This window comes from Sminthopsis crassicaudata, chromosome X, assembly GCF_048593235.1.
Source record: "Sminthopsis crassicaudata isolate SCR6 chromosome X, ASM4859323v1, whole genome shotgun sequence".
Classification (NCBI taxonomy): domain Eukaryota; kingdom Metazoa; phylum Chordata; class Mammalia; order Dasyuromorphia; family Dasyuridae; genus Sminthopsis; species Sminthopsis crassicaudata.
This window is the reverse complement of record NC_133623.1, coordinates 87,247,977-87,265,914: the sequence shown is the minus strand read 5'-3', so window position 1 is coordinate 87,265,914 and position 17,938 is coordinate 87,247,977. Positions and strand designations below refer to the sequence as shown.

The 17,938-nt window shown below is 41.7% G+C and overlaps 2 long non-coding RNA genes across 11 annotated transcripts in view; one reads left to right on the top strand and one right to left on the bottom strand.

Annotated features, from left to right (window-relative positions):
- The window catches only part of LOC141548956 (uncharacterized), a 1,120,676-nt gene that overhangs the window by 61,925 nt on the left and 1,040,813 nt on the right, over positions 1-17,938 (top strand). The gene's annotated exons all lie outside the window — the stretch shown is intronic.
- The window catches only part of LOC141548957 (uncharacterized), a 1,406,018-nt gene that overhangs the window by 672,157 nt on the left and 715,923 nt on the right, over positions 1-17,938 (bottom strand). The window lies entirely within an intron of this gene.

Below are 17,938 nucleotides of genomic sequence, written 5' to 3'. Positions count from 1 at the left end.
TTTACACCTCTGAGGTAGAGTTTACATGTTTAAAAGAAGTTTGCACCTTCAAGAGGATCCAGTTCATTGGTGGAAGTATTTCTCCAGGCCCCGTGGAGTTCTCACATGCCTATTCTCTGCGGGGATAAAAGAGGCAACATTGAGCCTGGAGAGGAGTCTAGTCTGGGATTGAGTTTAGACGGCACAGAGGAAAAGATTTTACAGAAAAGAGATCTCCTCCCGGAGAAGGATTATAATTGAAGAGACGACAGGACTTTTACAGCTTGCATACCCGACACTTGCTCCCTTGTCTCCAGCCCTGTATGTCCATGGTCCTAAATCTTCGTTTTCCTAATTAGAATCCAGCCTGGCGTATGGCTATGTAGGAGAAACAAAAGAGAGAAAGAAAAAGAAAGGTGTGGAGGAAAGCACTGACACATAAGTAGTCTGAAAAAGAAATGCAGAAATTAATGGAAGAGAACGTTATTGTGATGCAAGAAACCCTCTAGTTCTTCCTTATAAGCAGAATTTCATCTCCATTTTTGTATCTCCTCCCAGGAGTCTGTTCCCCATGTCAGAAGGCAGTCACCCCTCTAACTATCAAAGAGGCTGAAAGAGAAAATCACTTGTCATTCTTTGCCCTTAAATGCAGCTGATGTGCCACCAGCTGTGCCAGGCAATGGGGTTGTAAGCACGTTACTCGGGAGAGAACATAGATATATATCTAAGTACACGGGAAATAATCACAGATGGAATAAAAGGCACAGTCAATAGAGAAGCCAGAAGTAGTAAAGGCTGAAGGGAGTCCACTCCAGTAGTGGACAGGCTGGGATCAGGAGATGGGTTCCAGGCATGGGCCAAGGACATCAAGATGGAAAATGGGTTATGATTTCTCCTAGCAACAAGACGGAGCAGCAGAGAATAACAATGGCATGACAACTTGGCCCTTGGGTATTTGAAAACTGCTTCCCTCATAAACGTTTTCTGCAGCTAGATTTTATTAATGAGGAAACATGCTCTGATCTTTAGGGCCTTGTCTGGGTCGCAAGAAGATGGTGAGCCTCAGTCCTGGCTTTCTATCCACTGCACCGTGCAGCTGTCTCTGAGTTCAAATCTGAGCTCAGGTACGATTTGGGTGAACCTGGGCACCTCCCTTTGGAGAGGGAAATGGCAAAGCACCCCAGTACCTTTCCAAGAAAAACCCAAATGGGGCCCACAAAGAGCTGGGCAGGAATGACAATGACTGCAACACCGCAGTGCTCACAAAGACAACAATTTGCCTGAACTTCAAAGGGTTTTTCAGTGTAGAACACAATGTACAGCTACTCCTTTCTTAAGACTTCAGTGGAATGGGGATCTGGGGGCCCACGGGGGTTTGTAGCACTTGGGGCTCTTCACGTCAGACTCACATAATAAGAAATTGTTTAAGAAGGAAGCAAATAGTTATTCCCTCTGGCCAGAGCGGATACCGAGAGAGATGGCAACGACGAGTCTGGCACAAGCGATTCCAAGGATTCAGATACCTCTGTGTGCCTGTGCCTGTGTATGTGTATATGGAAGTGTGTGTGCCTATCTCTCTAACTCTCTATGTAATTGGCGTGGATATTTGTGTGTCCTTTTTCTCTCATCCTTTGTATTCTCACATCATCTCATGAACATGGAAGTGGATGTGACAAGATCAAGGATGGGACAGGCCTCTGTCATCTCCTTGGGTATTTTCCTGACACAGACTGATGATTGTTCCATGTCTTTCCAGGCGACGTCTAGCGAGAGAGTGATTGTGTGGAGTAAGACATGGCGACGAACTGACAGATTAAGCACATAGTGATCAGAGACTGCTAGCTAAGGTAAACCAGACCTAGAGGCCCCAGTCACGTGAAGGCCGAGGCTGCATTCCATTGCCCAAAGAAGAAGAGGCTGTGAATCACTTTGTCGGCTGCATTGCACTGACCAAATATGACCAATCACAACCTATGGAGGGGGGCATTTTGGTGGTTCTTTGTCTATATAAAAGTCATGAACATGTTCAAGAGAGGGGCTCTCTCCTGCTGGGAATCTGGCTCACAGACCAGGAAGGGGTCGGCTTCTCGAGATTCTAATAAATTATTCTGCTTTTCTATGAGTGATCTCTGAGTAGTCATTTTTGGATGGGATTTTCTATCCCTCACAGGTTTGGGGGCTCGTGCAGGATGAGTCTTTGGGGGAGAAGGCTGCACATCCCGATTGGGGATAGGTGCGCCCACGGATAGTTTTTTTCCGTGATCTCTGGCTCTGAGTGTGTAGCCTCCCTACCTCTGATAAAAGACCTGAGGCAGAGATAATGAAAGCAGAATTGAAGACAAAAAGGAGAAATAGAGTCCTGATGGGCCGGCAGCTATAGTCTGAAAGGAAAACACGTGTTCTCGAGGTGAGCTTGGAAGTCTGGAGATCTATTGGCTGGGTCAAGGGAGATCCGAGGGATTAGCCCTCCTAAAATTGTTGTGTAGGACTGATATTGATCTCAACAAAAGGACTCTCTAAGGAAGGCTCTTAGGCTCTCTCTCTCTGTCTCTCTCTGTCTCTCTGTCTCTCTCTCTCTGTCTCTGTCTCTCTGTCTGTCTCTCTCCTCTCTCTCTCTCTCTGTCTCTCTCTGTCTCTCTCTCTCTCTCTGTGTGTCTCTCTCTGTCTCTCTCTCTCTGTCTCTGTCTGTCTGTCTCTCTCCTCTCTCTCTCTCTCTCTCTCTCTCTCTCTCTCTCTCTCTCTCTCTGTCTCTCTCTCTCTGTCTCTCTCTGTCTCCATTTCTGTCTCTGTCTCTCTGTCTGTCTCTCTCCTCTCTCTCTCTCTCTCTCTGTCTCTGTCTCTCTCTGTCTCCATTTCTGTCTCTGTCTCTCTCTGTCTCTCTCTGTCTGTCTCTGTCTCTCTGTCTCTCTGTCTCTCTCTCTCTCTCTCTCTCTCTCTCTCTCTCTCTCTCTCTCTCTCTCTCTGACTACGCAGCAGGAGGGTGCCTCCACTGACAATTTGGTTTGAGACCAAGTTGTAAATACGGGATAGAAGCAGTCCAAAGAATTTGTCAGGACGGTAGCTAGGTATAAAAAGAAATGCAAAAGGTGAAAATAAGAGCTCTACTTGTGTCTGTGTATGTATGTTTGTCTGCTTTGTGTTAAAAGTTAGCAAGTTCTTAAGAGATAAGAGTTCAGCCTCTGTGTTGCAGGCTTAGAGAAATATCAGGCTGAATTGCAGGGAGTTGGAGTTCAGTCAGAGTAGTAATTCTTTCAGAGTGGCTCAGAATGTATTGGTCTTAAATCATGGAATATCTAGGCATTCTCTGGGAAGGCAGAGAGATGCACTGAATGGGCTTGGAAGTTTACAAAAACTCCGTTTGGATTCTGGGAGGGAAGAATGTTCAAGGTGAAACATTCTCTGCAGGGGCAGGGGTCCTGGGAAAAGCCCCTAGTCTGTTTTGCTGATTTAAAAGCTCTGATAAGTTTTAGGAACAATGATTAAGAAATTTGGGGGTTGGTTATTTGAAAATGTGCTCGTGACGTACCTGATGTACTAATTTGTAAGTAAATGGAACTTGGCTATTTTAAACTGATGGGAAAGTTTTTCCCTTAAACAGTTTTCAGAGCCTGTTAGAGGAAAGGGCAAGAAAACCTTATCTGATTGAAACACAGGCAGAAGGGGTCATAAAAGCTGCCTGGACCCATGAGAGAGAGCTGTTAATACTGTCAGAAGAACACTCAGATAAAAGAAAAAGAAAGAAAACTTTTAAGAGCAGCTGTATTAGTCTGATTCAGTGTGTTACCTTCTGAAACATGTTGGGTAATTTGTTAACATTGTTAAGTTATGTTTTAAGGAGTTATCTTGGTATTCACTGTAGTGTGAATTTTAAAAGTTCTGAAGGGAACTGGAGAGGAGAATGCAGGAGATTTATGAAGGATTGATTTATAGGAGTAATGGGAATGATATCAAGAAGGAATCAGTTGGAAAAAAAAGGAAATTAACTGATTGCCTCAATCGTGAGAAGAATTCCTGTGTAGGAAATTGAGTGGAGGGAAGGGCAGCAGTGGAAAGGGGCCTTTGTTCCTGTTCCCGCCAAACTGCGGAAGTTGCGTGGGGGGGCAGGCTAAAGGCTGCTCTCACAAGATGCTAATTGACTGAATATTTGTTTCTTTGAAATAAAATGATATTTTTGTTAAAGAATATGATCAGAAATGTGGTTCATAGTTTGAAAGGGGGTTATTTCAAAAAGTTTAAGTGTGATATTTTTAAGAATTTTTCGGGTTCTTTTATGTGAAAATAGGAAGTTTTAATTAGCTGTATTGATGCCAGTTATTTAAAGGGACTCCAAGTATAATAGTTTTTGCCTTTGTCTTTTTGAAATGTTTTGTTATGGCAATATGTAGTTTGGGATTTTTCTGTGTATTTGGGTATTTTAAAAGCAAAATGACTGGTATAATGCTCAAATATGAAACATCTACTTGGGTATGTAAGAATTGTGTGAACATTCTGGGAGAGATTTCTTACTGTTAAAAGTCTTACAATGTGTAGATGACCCTCTTGTGGCAGGGAGGAAAAAGAGTGACCTTGTCCAAATCACTATCTGTTAAAATTATTTAGGGGGGGGCGGAGCCAAGATGGCGGAGAAGAAACACACGACTCAGTGAACGTCCTCACTCCCTCACAACCAATTAGATAAATTAAGTCTCAAAATTAGCTCAGGACTGATAGATACCACAAGGACTGGAAGCACGACTTACCAGCTGAAGAGAATCTGGAGTTTCAACAGGAAAGGTCAGTTCTCAGGGGAGGAATAAGAAAGACCAGCACAGACGGTGGGGTAGGGGCACACTGCGCCCATTGCGCTGGGAAGGGCACTGGGATCAGAGAAGCCACTGAGGTAAAGGAATCTGGCACAGGCTGTTAGCTCTTCTCTGCTAATTATTTAGCAGTTCAGAAGAGAAAGCCAAAATATTTTAAAACTCAAATTAGATTTTCCCCGATCCGGGGGGAGACTCAGCGGATCTCTTGGCACCAGGGGGTGTGGCCTCAGCTACCTCCTGAGAATAGTTAAGAGACTGACAAGTGGGTGGATACGGCCCAAGGCAACACACACTGCCTAGCTTAGCTGGAGGGAGTGGAACTCAGCTCCAGGAAGTCCCAGAGAAGCGGAACCTTTGAACTAGGGACCGCGGTTTCTGGCAGACACTTCCAGTTTGAGCGCAGGGGCTTCTCACGTCACCTGCTGCAGACATCCACTCCCCACCCGGACACATAGGCTGGGCTTCGTGCTGTCTTCACTATTCTACGCCCTCGAAGCACAGTAGTGCTAATCACCTCTGAGGCACTTCCAGGGAGGGGGTGGGGGAACTCTCTCCCAGAGCTCTCTCTTAGCTCAGGCTCAGGAGCCGCTACATCCATCCAGTCTGGGAGGAAGCTGGTAAAGAAGTAAATAAATAATTTCCTACCCCAGAGACAGGCCCCAAAAGATTTTTTTAAGTATGAGCAAAAAAGCTAGAAAAACCATAGATTCCTTCTATACAGAGAAAGAGCGGGTATCCAACCCCGAGGAAGTTGACAGCAGAGAATCAACAGACAACAACCTAAAGGGGAACGATTCCTGCCCCCCATCACATAACTCTCTCCTAGAAGAAGCTCTTAAAAATTAAGAGAGTTTGAAGAAAAATGGGGAAAGGAAAGGGAAGTTATGATAGAGAATAACAACGTCCTGAAATTGGAGTTGGAAAAAATAAAGAATTCACAGGAAATGCAGGGAAACAAAATTAGTGAATTAGAAAAGGTTAAAAAAACATAGGAAAGTAGGATTTCTGAATTGGAAAAGATAAAAAAGTCTCAAGAAAATAGAATTTCTGAATTGGAAAAAGAAAATAATTCTCAAAAGAAAAAAATGAAAAAAACTCAATAGAGCAAAATAATTCATTTAAAAACGAAATTGGGCATTTACAAAAAGAACTAAAAACTGTGAAAGAAGAAAATAACTCCTTAAAAGTCAGGATGGAACAAATAGAAATGAATGATTCACAGAGAACCCAAGAATCAGTCAAACAAAACAAAAAAAATGAGAAGCTGGAGAACAACGTCAAATACTTACTGGGAAAATCTATAGACCTGGAAAATAGATCTAGGAGAGATAATCTGCGGATTATTGGACTTCCAGAAAACTATGACCAAAAAAAGAGCCTAGATTCTATTTTACAGGAAATTATCAAAGAGAACTGTCCAGAGATAATAGAAACAGAAGGGAAAGTAGATGTGGAAAGAATTCATCGAACTCCTTCTGAAATAGACCCTAAAAAAAGAACACCACTGAATATTGTGGCTAAGCTGCAGAATTACCACACAAAGGAGAAAATCCTGCAAGCAGCTAGAAAAAAACAATTTAAATACCAAGGTGCCACAATAAGGGTCACCCAAGATCTGGCTGCCTCCACATTAAAAGATAGAAGGGCCTGGAACCTGATATTCGGTAAGGCAAAAGATCAAGGACTGCAACCACGAATGAACTACCCAGCTAAGTTTAGCATCTTTTTCCATGGAAGAAGATGGTCATTCAATGAAACAGAGGAATTCTATATGTTTCTAAGAAAAAAACCAGACTTAAACAAAAAATTTGATCTACATCCACAAGACTGAAGAGAAACAGAAAAAGGTACACAGAACCCTTGAGAACTGTAACTCTGTTGTGGGTATATAAAAAATACTCAAGGATAATTTGATTTTACTGATATAAAAGAAAAAAAGGGGGGTGTGGTAAAGGGAAGGAGGTCGGTTCAGAAAAAGGGGAAGGAGTGATAAAAAGAGGGAAACTACATCCCAGGAAGAGACATAGAAAATACACCATATCTGAGGGAACTTAGTGAGGGGGAGAATCATTGTGTGAATCTTACTCTCATCAGAAGAGGCTCAAAGAGTAAATAATTAACATATTTGTTTTTCAGAGAATTTTCTCTCACCTCATTAAAAGGGGGGAGAGGAAAAGGGGAAAGGAAAAGGAGAATAAGTGAAGGGACTTGGAGGGAGGGGGGAGGGATCCTAAAAAAAAAAAAAAAAAAAAAAAGAGGGAGGGTTGCGCGTCACAAGGGGGGTCTGTAAATTAAATATCGGGGAGGGGGATCAGGGGGGTCAAGGGAAAAAAGTATAATCTGGGGATAATACGATGGCAGGAAACACAGAATTAGTAATTTTAACTGTAAATGTAAATGGGATGAACGATCCCATCAAACGGAGACGGATAGCAGATTGGATCAAAAAACAGAACCCTACAATATGTTGCCTACAGGAAACACACTTAAAGCAGGGAGATACATACAGAGTAAAGGTAAAAGGTTGGAACAGAGCCTATTATGCTTCAGGTAAAGCCAAAAAAGCAGGGGTAGCTATCCTTATCTCAGATCAAGCAAAAGCAGAAGTAGATCTCGTTAAAAAAGATAAGGAAGGAAACTATATCCTGCTGAAAGGTAGCATAAATAATGAAGCCATATCAATACTAAACATATATGCACCAAGTGGTATAGCATCTAACTTTCTAAAGGAAAAGTTAAGAGAACTGCAAGAAGAAATAGACAGTAAAACTATAATAGTGGGAGATCTCAACCTTGCACTCTCAGATTTAGACAAATCAAACCACAAAACAAACAAGAAAGAAATTAAAAAAGTAAATAGAACATTAGAAAAACTAGGTATGATAGACCTTTGAAGAAAACTGAATTGCAATAGGAAGGAATATAATTTCTTCTCAGCAGTTCATGGATCCTATACAAAAATTGACCATATATTAGGACATAAAGATCTCAAAATTAAATGTAGGAAGGCAGAAATAATAAATGCCTTCTTCTCAGATCACAATGCAATAAAAGCTACATTCAGTAAAAAGTTAGGGGTAAATAGACCAAAAAGTAATTGGAAACTGAATAATCTCATCTTAAAGAATGACTGGGTGAAAGAGCAAATTATAGAAACAATTAACAATTTCACCCAAGATAATGATAATGATGAGACATCATATCAAAATCTTTGGGATGCAGCTAAAGCAGTAATAAGGGGAAATTTTATATCTTTAGAGGCTTATTTGAAGAAAATTGAGAAAGAGAAGATTAACGAATTGGGCTTACAACTTAAAAGGCTAGAAAAAGACCAAATTATAAACCCCCAACCAAAAATTAAACTCGAAATACAAAAATTAAAAGGAGAAATCAATAAAATTGAAAGTAAAAAAACTATTGAATTAATAAATAAAACCAAGAGTTGGTTTTATGAAAAAGCCAATAAAATAGATAAACCTTTGGTAAATTTGATCAAAAAAAAGAAAGAGGAAAATCAAATTGATAGTCTTACAAATGAAAAGGGGGATCTTTCCACCAATGAAGAGGAAATTAGAGAAATAATAAGGAGTTACTTTGCCCAACTTTATGCCAATAAATTTGATAACTTAAGTGAAATGGATGACTTTCTCCAAAAATATAGGCTCCCTAGATTAACAGAGGAGGAGATAAATTGCTTAAATAGTCCCATTTCAGAAAAAGAAATAGAACAAGCTATTAATCAACTCCCCAGGAAAAAATCCCCAGGGCCAGATGGATTCACATGTGAATTCTACCAAACATTTAAAGAACAATTAGCCCCAATGTTATATAAATTATTTGAAAAAATAGGGGATGAAGGAGTCCTACCAAACTCCTTTTATGACACAGACATGGTACTGATACCTAAACCTGGTAGATCGAAAACTGAGAAAGAAAATTATAGACCAATCTCCTTAATGAATATTGATGCTAAAATCTTAAATAAGATATTAGCAAAAAGACTTCAGAAAATCATCTCCAAGATAATACACTATGATCAAGTAGGATTTATTCCAGGAATGCAGGGCTGGTTTAATATTAGGAAAACTATTAGTATAATTGACCATATTAATAATCAAATTAATAAGAACCATATGATCATCTCAATAGATGCAGAAAAAGCATTTGACAAAATCCAACATCCATTCCTACTAAAAACTCTTGAGAGTATAGGAATAAATTGATTATTCCTTAGAATAATCAGGAGTATATATTTAAGACCGTCAGTAAGCATAATAAGCAATAGAAATAAACTGCAACCTTTCCCAGTAAGATCAGGAGTGAAACAAGGTTGCCCACTATCACCATTACTATTCAATATAGTACTAGAAACGCTAGCCTCGGCAATAAGAGCCGAGAAAGAGATTCAAGGAATTAGAGTAGGAAATGAGGAAATTAAACTATCACTTTTTGCAGATGACATGATGGTATACTTAGAGAACCCCAAAGACTCTGCTAAAAAGCTACTAGAAATAATTCAAAATTTCAGCAAAGTGGCAGGATACAAAATAAATCCACATAAATCCTCGGCATTTTTACATATCACTAACAAAATGCAACAGCAAGAGATACAAAGAGAAATTCCATTCCAAACAAATGTTGAGAGTATAAAATATTTGGGAATCCATCTACCAAAGAAAAGTCAGGAATTATATGAGAAAAATTACAAAACACTTGCCACAAAAATAAAATCAGATTTAAATAATTGGAAAGACATTCAGTGCTCTTGGATAGGCCGAGCGAATATAATAAAGATGACAATACTCCCCAAACTCGTCTATTTATTTAGTGCTATACCAATCAGACTCCCAAGAAACTATTTCAATGACCTAGAAAAAATAACAACAAAATTCATATGGAAGAATAAAAGGTCAAGAATTGCAAGGGAACTAATGAAAAAAAACTCAGAGGAAGGTGGTCTAAGTGTACCTGATCTAAAGCTATATTATATAGCAGCAGTCACCAAAACCATTTGGTATTGGCTAAGAAATAGACCGGTAGATCAGTGGAACAGATTAGATACAAAGGACAAAAAAGGGTACATCTATAGCAATCTAATCTTTGACAAACCCAAAGATTCCAACATTAGGGATAAAAATTCATTATTCGGAAAAAACTGTTGGGAAAACTGGAAATTAGTATGGCAGAAATTAGATATGGATCCACACTTAACACCATATACCAAGATAAGGTCAAAATGAGTCCATGATTTAGGCATAAAGAGGGAGATAATAAATAGATTAGAGGAACAGAGGATAATCTACCTCTCAGACTAGTGGAGGAGGAAGGAATTTATGACCAGAGGAGAACTAGAGATCATTATTGATCACAAAATAGAAGATTTTGATTACATCAAACTAAAAAGTTTCTGTACAAATAATACTAATGCAAACAAGATTAGAAGGGAAGTAACAAATTGGGAAAATATTTTTAAAAACAAAGGTTCTGACAAAGGTCTCATTTCCAAAATATATAGAGAACTGACCATAATTTATAAGAAACCGAACCATTCTCCAATTGATAAATGGTCAAAGGATATGAACAGACAATTCTCAGAGGAAGAAATTGAAACTATATCCACTCACATGAAAGAGTGTTCCAAATCACTACTGATCAGAGAAATGCAAATTAAGACAACTCTGAGATACCACTACACACCTGTCAGATTGGCTAAGATGACAGGAACAAATAATGATGAATGTTGGAGGGGATGTGGGGAAACTGGGACACTAATACATTGCTGGTGGAGTTGTGAAAGAATCCAGCCATTCTGGAGAGCAATCTGGAATTATGCCCAAAAAGTTATCAAACTGTGCATACCCTTTGACCCAGCAGCGCTACTACTGGGATTAAATCCCAAAGAAATACTAAAGAGCGGAAAGAGACATATATGTGCCAAAATGTTTGTGGCAGCTCTTTTTGTTGTAGCTAGAAACTGGAAGATGAATGGATGTCCATCAGTTGGAGAATGGTTGGGTAAATTGTGGTATATGAAGGTTATGGAATATTATTGCTCGGTAAGAAATGACCAGCAGGAGGAATACAGAGAGGCTTGGAGAGACTTACATCAACTGATGCTGAGTGAAATGAGCAGAACCAGAAGATCACTGTATACTTCAACAACAATACTGTATGAGGATGTATTCTGATGGAAGTGGAAATCTTCAACATAAAGAAGATCCAACTCACTTCCAGTTGATCAATGATGGACAGAGGTAGCTACACCCAGAGAAGGAACACTGGGAGGGGAATGTAAATTGTTAGCACTAATATCTGTCTGCCCAGGTTACATGTACCTTCGGATTCTAATGTTTATTGTGCAACAAGAAAATGATATTCGCACACATGTATTATACCTAGATTATATTGTAACACATGTAAAATGTATGGTATTGCCTGTCGTCGGGGGGAGGGAATAGAGGGAGGGGGGGTAATTTGGAAAAATGAATACAAGGGATAATATTATAAAATATATATATATATATATATATATATATATATATATATATATATATATATAATAAAAAAAAAGAGAAAAAAAAAATTATTTAGGAGCACAGGGATTAAGAGTTTCCCAAGACAAATGGCAATTTCTGAAGTGTGAGGAAAAATATTTAGGCCATTTTATAAGCTTAGGGAAAAAGAAATTAGACCCTGAGCGGGTGGAGGGGATTCTTCAAATTACTAAGCCTAGGACGAAAAAGAGTCTCCAGGGATTTCTAGGATTGGTGGGGTATTGTAGAACCTGGATTGATGAATATGCATTATATACTCATATATACTCTATATACTCATTTGCTGAAAGAGAAGCCTGATATAGTGCAATGGGATTCAAAAGGGGAACAAAGTTTTGAAATGTCAGCCCCTGTATTACTTTTGCCATCATTAGAAAAAGGCTTTTCATTTATATGTCAATACAGTAAGTGAGGTGGCTTTAGGAGTATTGGCACAATTAAGGCAGGGCAGCCACAGCACTTTTGGTAGAAGAAAATCGGAAATTAACCTTTGGGGATAATTTAATAGTGAGTGTCCTGCACCAGGTTCGACCTATTCTGAATCAAAGGGCCAGGAGGTGGCTAACTGATTCAAGGATTTTAAAATATGAAGCAATATTATTGGAAAGAGATGATTTGGCACTCTCACCAGACCATAACTTTAATCCAGCCATGTTCTTATCTGCTTCCCCTGGGGAACATGTGTCCCTTGAACATGACTGTCCAAATGTGATCGATTACCAAACTAAGATTATGGGCATTTGTAGGAGGTCCCTTTGTTGAAAAGCACTGAATGGTTCACGAATAGTTAAAGGGAAAAGGAAAAATGGATATGCTCTTGTTAATGGGGAAGATTTGACTCTGGTTCAAGCTGGAACCTTGCCAAAGGAGTGGTCAGCTCAAAATTTGTGAATTATATGCATTAAATCAAGTCCTAAAATTGCCTGAAGAATGGAACCATTTATACGGATTCAAAATATGCTTGGGGAATTGTTCATATATTTGGGAAATATGGGAAGAAAGGGGAATGGTAAACAGTAAAGGAAAGGGATTGACACACTGAAATTCTGACTAATCTTATGTTGCCTAAGAATGTTGCAGTGATTCATGTGCAGGGGCACAAAGAGGAGATTCATTTAAGATGAGGAGAAACTGCTTTGCAGATGAGGAGGCGAAACAGCCTGGAGGAGAGGAATCTGTAAGTACAGAGGAGATGATGGTGCTAATTCTGGCATCTCTGCCTCCAATGCCTCCACTTTCCCTTGCCCCAGAAGAGAAGCAGGAAACCCAAAGCCTTGGCGCTCAGAAGGATAAGGAGGGCACTGGCTCCTCCCTGACGGCAGAGAGGTACTGACCACAGCAGGCATGAGACATGTACCCCAACATTTACATCAGGGCAGTCTTTGGGGTGTCCACGGCCTGTGTGATGTGGTGCTAAGTTGGTGGCACTGGCTTGTACACAATAGCAGGCAACTGGTCAGCGGGTGTCCTGTTTGTCAGAGGATGAATAGGGCGGCCCAACGACAAGTGCAAAGAGGAGGAAGGCCCCCTGGGATGAGGCCCTTCCAAAGCATACAGGTGGGCTTTACCGAGCTGCCATCAGTGGGGTGTCTCAAATATGTGCTGGTCACAGTGGACTATCTGACCTTATGGGTGGAGGCCTTTCCCCTTACCTGGGCGACTGCCTCAGCAGTTGTAAAAGTATCCTTGAGCATATCATTCCAGGGAATGGGATGGTGGACCAAGGCACCCGTTTCATGGCTAAGATCCTCCAATCTGTGGCCCAAGCTCTACAAATATCATGGGACGTATATACCCCATGGCATCTGCCTTCATCCGGCAAAGTGGAAAGGATGCATAAGGAAATTAAACAGCAACTGACTAAGTTGGCTGAGACACAATTGCCCTGGACCAAGTGCCTTCCCCTTGCCTTATTAAGAATTAGAACAAAACCCCGAAGGGATGTGGGATTGTCACCTTATGAATTATTGTATGGTCACCCTTATCTAAAAGGGATTCAAAATTCCTCCTTGGATCTAATGTTTGAGACCAAGGATTTGTTTTTAGGAAAATGTCATGTTTTTACTGCAACATCTGAAAACTTTACACCTAAAAGGGCTTATTGCTCGGACTCCTCCCTTAGGATTCACGGTGCACAAGTTCTAGCTCGGAGACGGGGTCCTGGTTCAGATATAGAAGGAGGACAAGCTGACCCTGAGCTGGAAAGGACCGTTCCGGATCCTGTTGACTTCAGATACGGCAATACGCACCAAAGAGAAAGGTTGGACACATCACACTCGAGTCAAAGGTCCCGTGGATGCGCCAAAGAAGTGGGCAGTAGAGACTGATCCAGGAACATTGGAAGTGCGGCTGAAATTACAGGAAACTGAGCAAAGACTGATGAATTGTGCATGTCAAATCTTTTTGACTTGTCTCCTTTGGGAAACGGTCTTGGGACTTTTCTCGTTTGCACTAGAGATTACAATTTGTTGAACTGTATCGTTAGGAATTAGAGGAATTATATACTAGTGGGGAGAATGGGGTGTGAACCAAACCCAAAGGGTTGGAGACTGTGCCGTGTATATGCATGCATGATTTTATGTGGGTACACCCTTTGTGCTGGCACCTCGAGAGCAGTGGGGTATGAAAATACCTTCAAACCCTGATCCAAACAACAGCCACTAGCTTTAAATTGACTGACTGCTGGATATGTGGGGGACCTGATCAACTCACACAGTGGCCCTGGGTTCCTGTCCCCCCGTCTCTGGCCTGGAGCTCGAGCAGCAGGTCCGTAATACACAATGGAACAGGTTTCTAGTCAGCAGAAGAAAAGCATCCCTGGACCCCGACCAGTGCGGTTTTAGGGAGATATTGCCCACATCAGACTGGCACAGGGCCATGGATGGGAGCAAGTGAATGCACATGGACATTTACTCGCAGGTCAGAGAAGGGAGCTATCGTAGACTACAGTAGGTATGTGAATAGATGGAATCCAACCAGCATAACTGGTTATGATGGATCAGTGATTCACTGTATCCAACGTTCTCATAGTAGTGAGGGGTGTGCGAGGAAAATGGCACCTGCCTGTTTAATCCCTGATCGAGAGGGACCCCAGATGTGGACATGTATAACCTTGAATAGCATAGCACCAGGTTCCCCTTACACTGCAGTGGCATGGAAGTGGGAGAATAGAGAAGGCACTGTCAGGAAAATGTTTAATAGTTTCTGGAGCGTCAGGATCCAACTGGGGAAAATTGTTGCACCTGCCAATGGGTGGCTGAAAGTCATCTTTGGAGATGTGATTCTAATACGGGAGGAGGGCCCTTAGGTCCCTGGGATGTCAGGTATTTTCCACCTTCAAGTGGACCCTTTATACTTTGGTATGAAGATAATCCTGCCCTGAAGGGGCATCATTGGATCTGTGGTCAGACAGCTTATACCCATTTACCCCAAAATGGGACTGGGGTTTGTTATATAGGTGTAATTAGACCTAAAATTATCTTTCTCTCATCAAGCATTGGCAGGTAATTGGGGATACGGTTACACGAAGATTTGGAAAGGGAAACACGAAGTGTGGACTGCTCCCTAACCAGCATTGATTCTTCTTTGACCCAGACAAATGATGCCAATGGGTGGGGAGATGCCTGGCCTCCAGAGAGAAGTATAAAAGAACACAGACTGGCAACCTGGGCCCAGGATGGTAGTTGGGGGTACGGAACACAGATATATGTGTTAAATCGGTTGATTAGGCTACAGGCAGTCCTTGAGGTAATAAGTAACCAAACTGCTCAGGCCCTTGATGTAGTAGTCGATCAGGCCACCCACACAAGGGAAGCTGTTTGATAGCATGGATTAATTTTAGATTATGTCAGCAGAGGAAGGAGGGGTCTGTGGGAAATTAAACTTGTCTACTTGTTGCATGCAAGTCGATGACAAGGGACAAGTGGTAAAACAAATTACGAAAGGCAATCGCAGAATAGTTCATGTGCCTGTCCAGGTGTGGAAATCCCCTTTTTCTAATAGCTGGTGTCCTGGTTTGATGGTAGCTGGTCGAAACAACTTTCATGGTACGGACTAATTGCTATCAGTGGTATTATATTGTTACCATTATGCTTGCCCTGTATGATTACACTAATAACCAAAATAGTCCAACGATCCCTTTCAAAATTATTGCATGCAGAGGATGCTGTTAAAATGATGATTCTCCAGAAAAGAGGCTGGAGGGTGTTGGAAGGCGATAATTCTGATAGTGAACTTGATAATCAATGTGTAAGCTTGTTGACTGGTTTTGAGCAAGGTGTAAGTTCTTCATAGAGCATGTGATGAAAATCACTTACATATTAGGAGTGGGGAGCTATGTGGAGTAAGACATGGCGAAGAACTTACAGATTAAGCACATAGTGATCAGAGACTGCTAGCTAAGGTAAACCAGACCTAGAGGCCCCAGTCACGTGAAGCCCGAGGCTGCATTCCATTGCCCAAATATGACCAGTCCCACCCTTTGAAGGGTGGGATTTTGGAGGTTCTCTGTCTGAAATGTATAAAAGCTGTGAACATGTTCAAGGGAGGGGCTCTCTCCTGCTGGGAATCTGGCTCACAGACCAGGAAGGGGTCGGCTTCTCGAGATTCTAATAAATAATTCTGCTTTTCTACGAGTGATCTCAGAGTAGTCATTTTTGGAGAGGATTTTCTCTCCCTCACATGACGAACCATTGTGGATATAAATATCACTTTTTGACCTTCTTTAAACATAAGTGGGCTGGTTACTGGAGCACACACATTAAAGGGTGTAGTGTTTGAAATCTATGTAGTTTGGCAAGACAGACTAGAAATCATAGGAGCTCCAGATAACCACTAAGGCATAATGGGGCATCCACGAATATCAATGGAAGCTCCTACCACATACAATGTTCACAACTAATGCTCTGCATTCCCATTTTTAAATCTTAAGGAAATATTGCTTCAGTGTGTCTAAGCACTGACATTTAACATTTTCTCCTGTATTTCACAGTTACCACCACTTATTTCTAGTAGCCACCATCATGGAATCAGACAGGTAAGGATAATTTGAAAACTCACATGTGCAAACAATGCAGATTCAAATTCAGATAACAAACACGTGGCTTGAAATGGCTCCAAGGCTCATTCCTGACTCTATGCAAACGAGTTTGGGGGAACGTTTTTTGTTTTGTTTTGTTTTGAAAGTATAGAGTAGAATCTATTTGAAAAGTCAGTTCACAAATATACATTTATTTTGTGGCGAGATCATTCATAACATATTAATTGAAAAAACATCTAAGGTGTACATAACACTCTAAAGTTTGCAAAGAGATTCAGACCGAGTATTTCACTTACTTGTCCCAGTGACCCCGCAAGGGCTGAGAGAGATGAAATGACTTGCCCACCATCACAGAGCTAAGAAGTGTGCTGGAGACTCACAATCCCCCACGGACCCTGCCCACCTCAGGGAGCTTGCATTCTATTCCCAGAAGGAACCTAGTCAAAAAACTGCCCTTTTTGCTCAGGCTTTGCCTGTGGCTGTTTTCACACTGTTAGTTTTCCTACTGTTATCTTCTTCTGAGTTGACTGTCCCAGCCTTCCCTGATGGCATAGTAAGAGTCTATGGTCAGCATCTTCTTGGTGGCTCCTTTTGCTGTCCTATTTCTCGACTTTCACTGGATGTTAAATTGGGCTTTGCTCGCCCTGGGAGGGGGGCTCTGTCCCAAACTTGAGGCCTGTCTGTGCTGCCGTTTTCAGAGCTGATCCTCATGGCCTTGGAGCTGTGACCAGTGAAAGGTGAGGCAGGACTGCAGGTGAGCGTGAGGATCCCCAAAGAGCACCAGGCCCCGCACTCAGTGTCAGCCGAGGGGCTCCCTAGGATCTTTCAGATTATGGGCCGAGCGCTTTCAAAGCTGCTGCCAGGGCCATCGGCCACCTCCAAAGCCCACGGCTGGCGGGCCGCCACTGCAAGTTCTTTTCCGGCTGGAGAACACGCCTCAACTTGAACTTCTGTGGGCTGTGATCCCCGTGGGAATTCTGGATGGAGAAAGTGTCAGGCCTGGAGTCGGGAAGCTTGAGTTCAAATATCATTTCGGACACAAACTAGCCGATGGGCAAGTCGCTTCACCGCTCTCTACCCGACTTTCCTCGTGGGCAAGATACCAGGTTAAACGCTCCTCACTACTTTAGCAAGGATCAAATGGCTCTTCTGCCCAGTGCGGTAGCACCTGGTACATTAATGACTATATTCGTAGCTAATAGTACTCCATTCATGTGGATACATAGGGGAAAGGGTTACAGAAGGGGCCCTTCAGGATTGTGCACCGCTAAACAGGTGTGAGCCAGCTGAATCCTGGAAAGAAGGATGATAGGACAAGACGTGAGAGCGGTATCAAAAGAAAGGAGAGGAGAAAAGAAAGGAGGGGAGGTGTAGAGGCTGACTGGGAGGAGAAGGGAGCTTATAACGGGCTTTTCCTAGCAGCCGGGACTTCATATTCATCCAAAAAGTGAGTCAGCCACTAGTATTTGTGAACAGGGGGCTGGAGGGGGAATGTTGACAGGGGCAGCACTTCCCTTTGGGGGAAAAACACTTTGGTGATTCTTTTCCCTTCTTCTTCCTGCCCT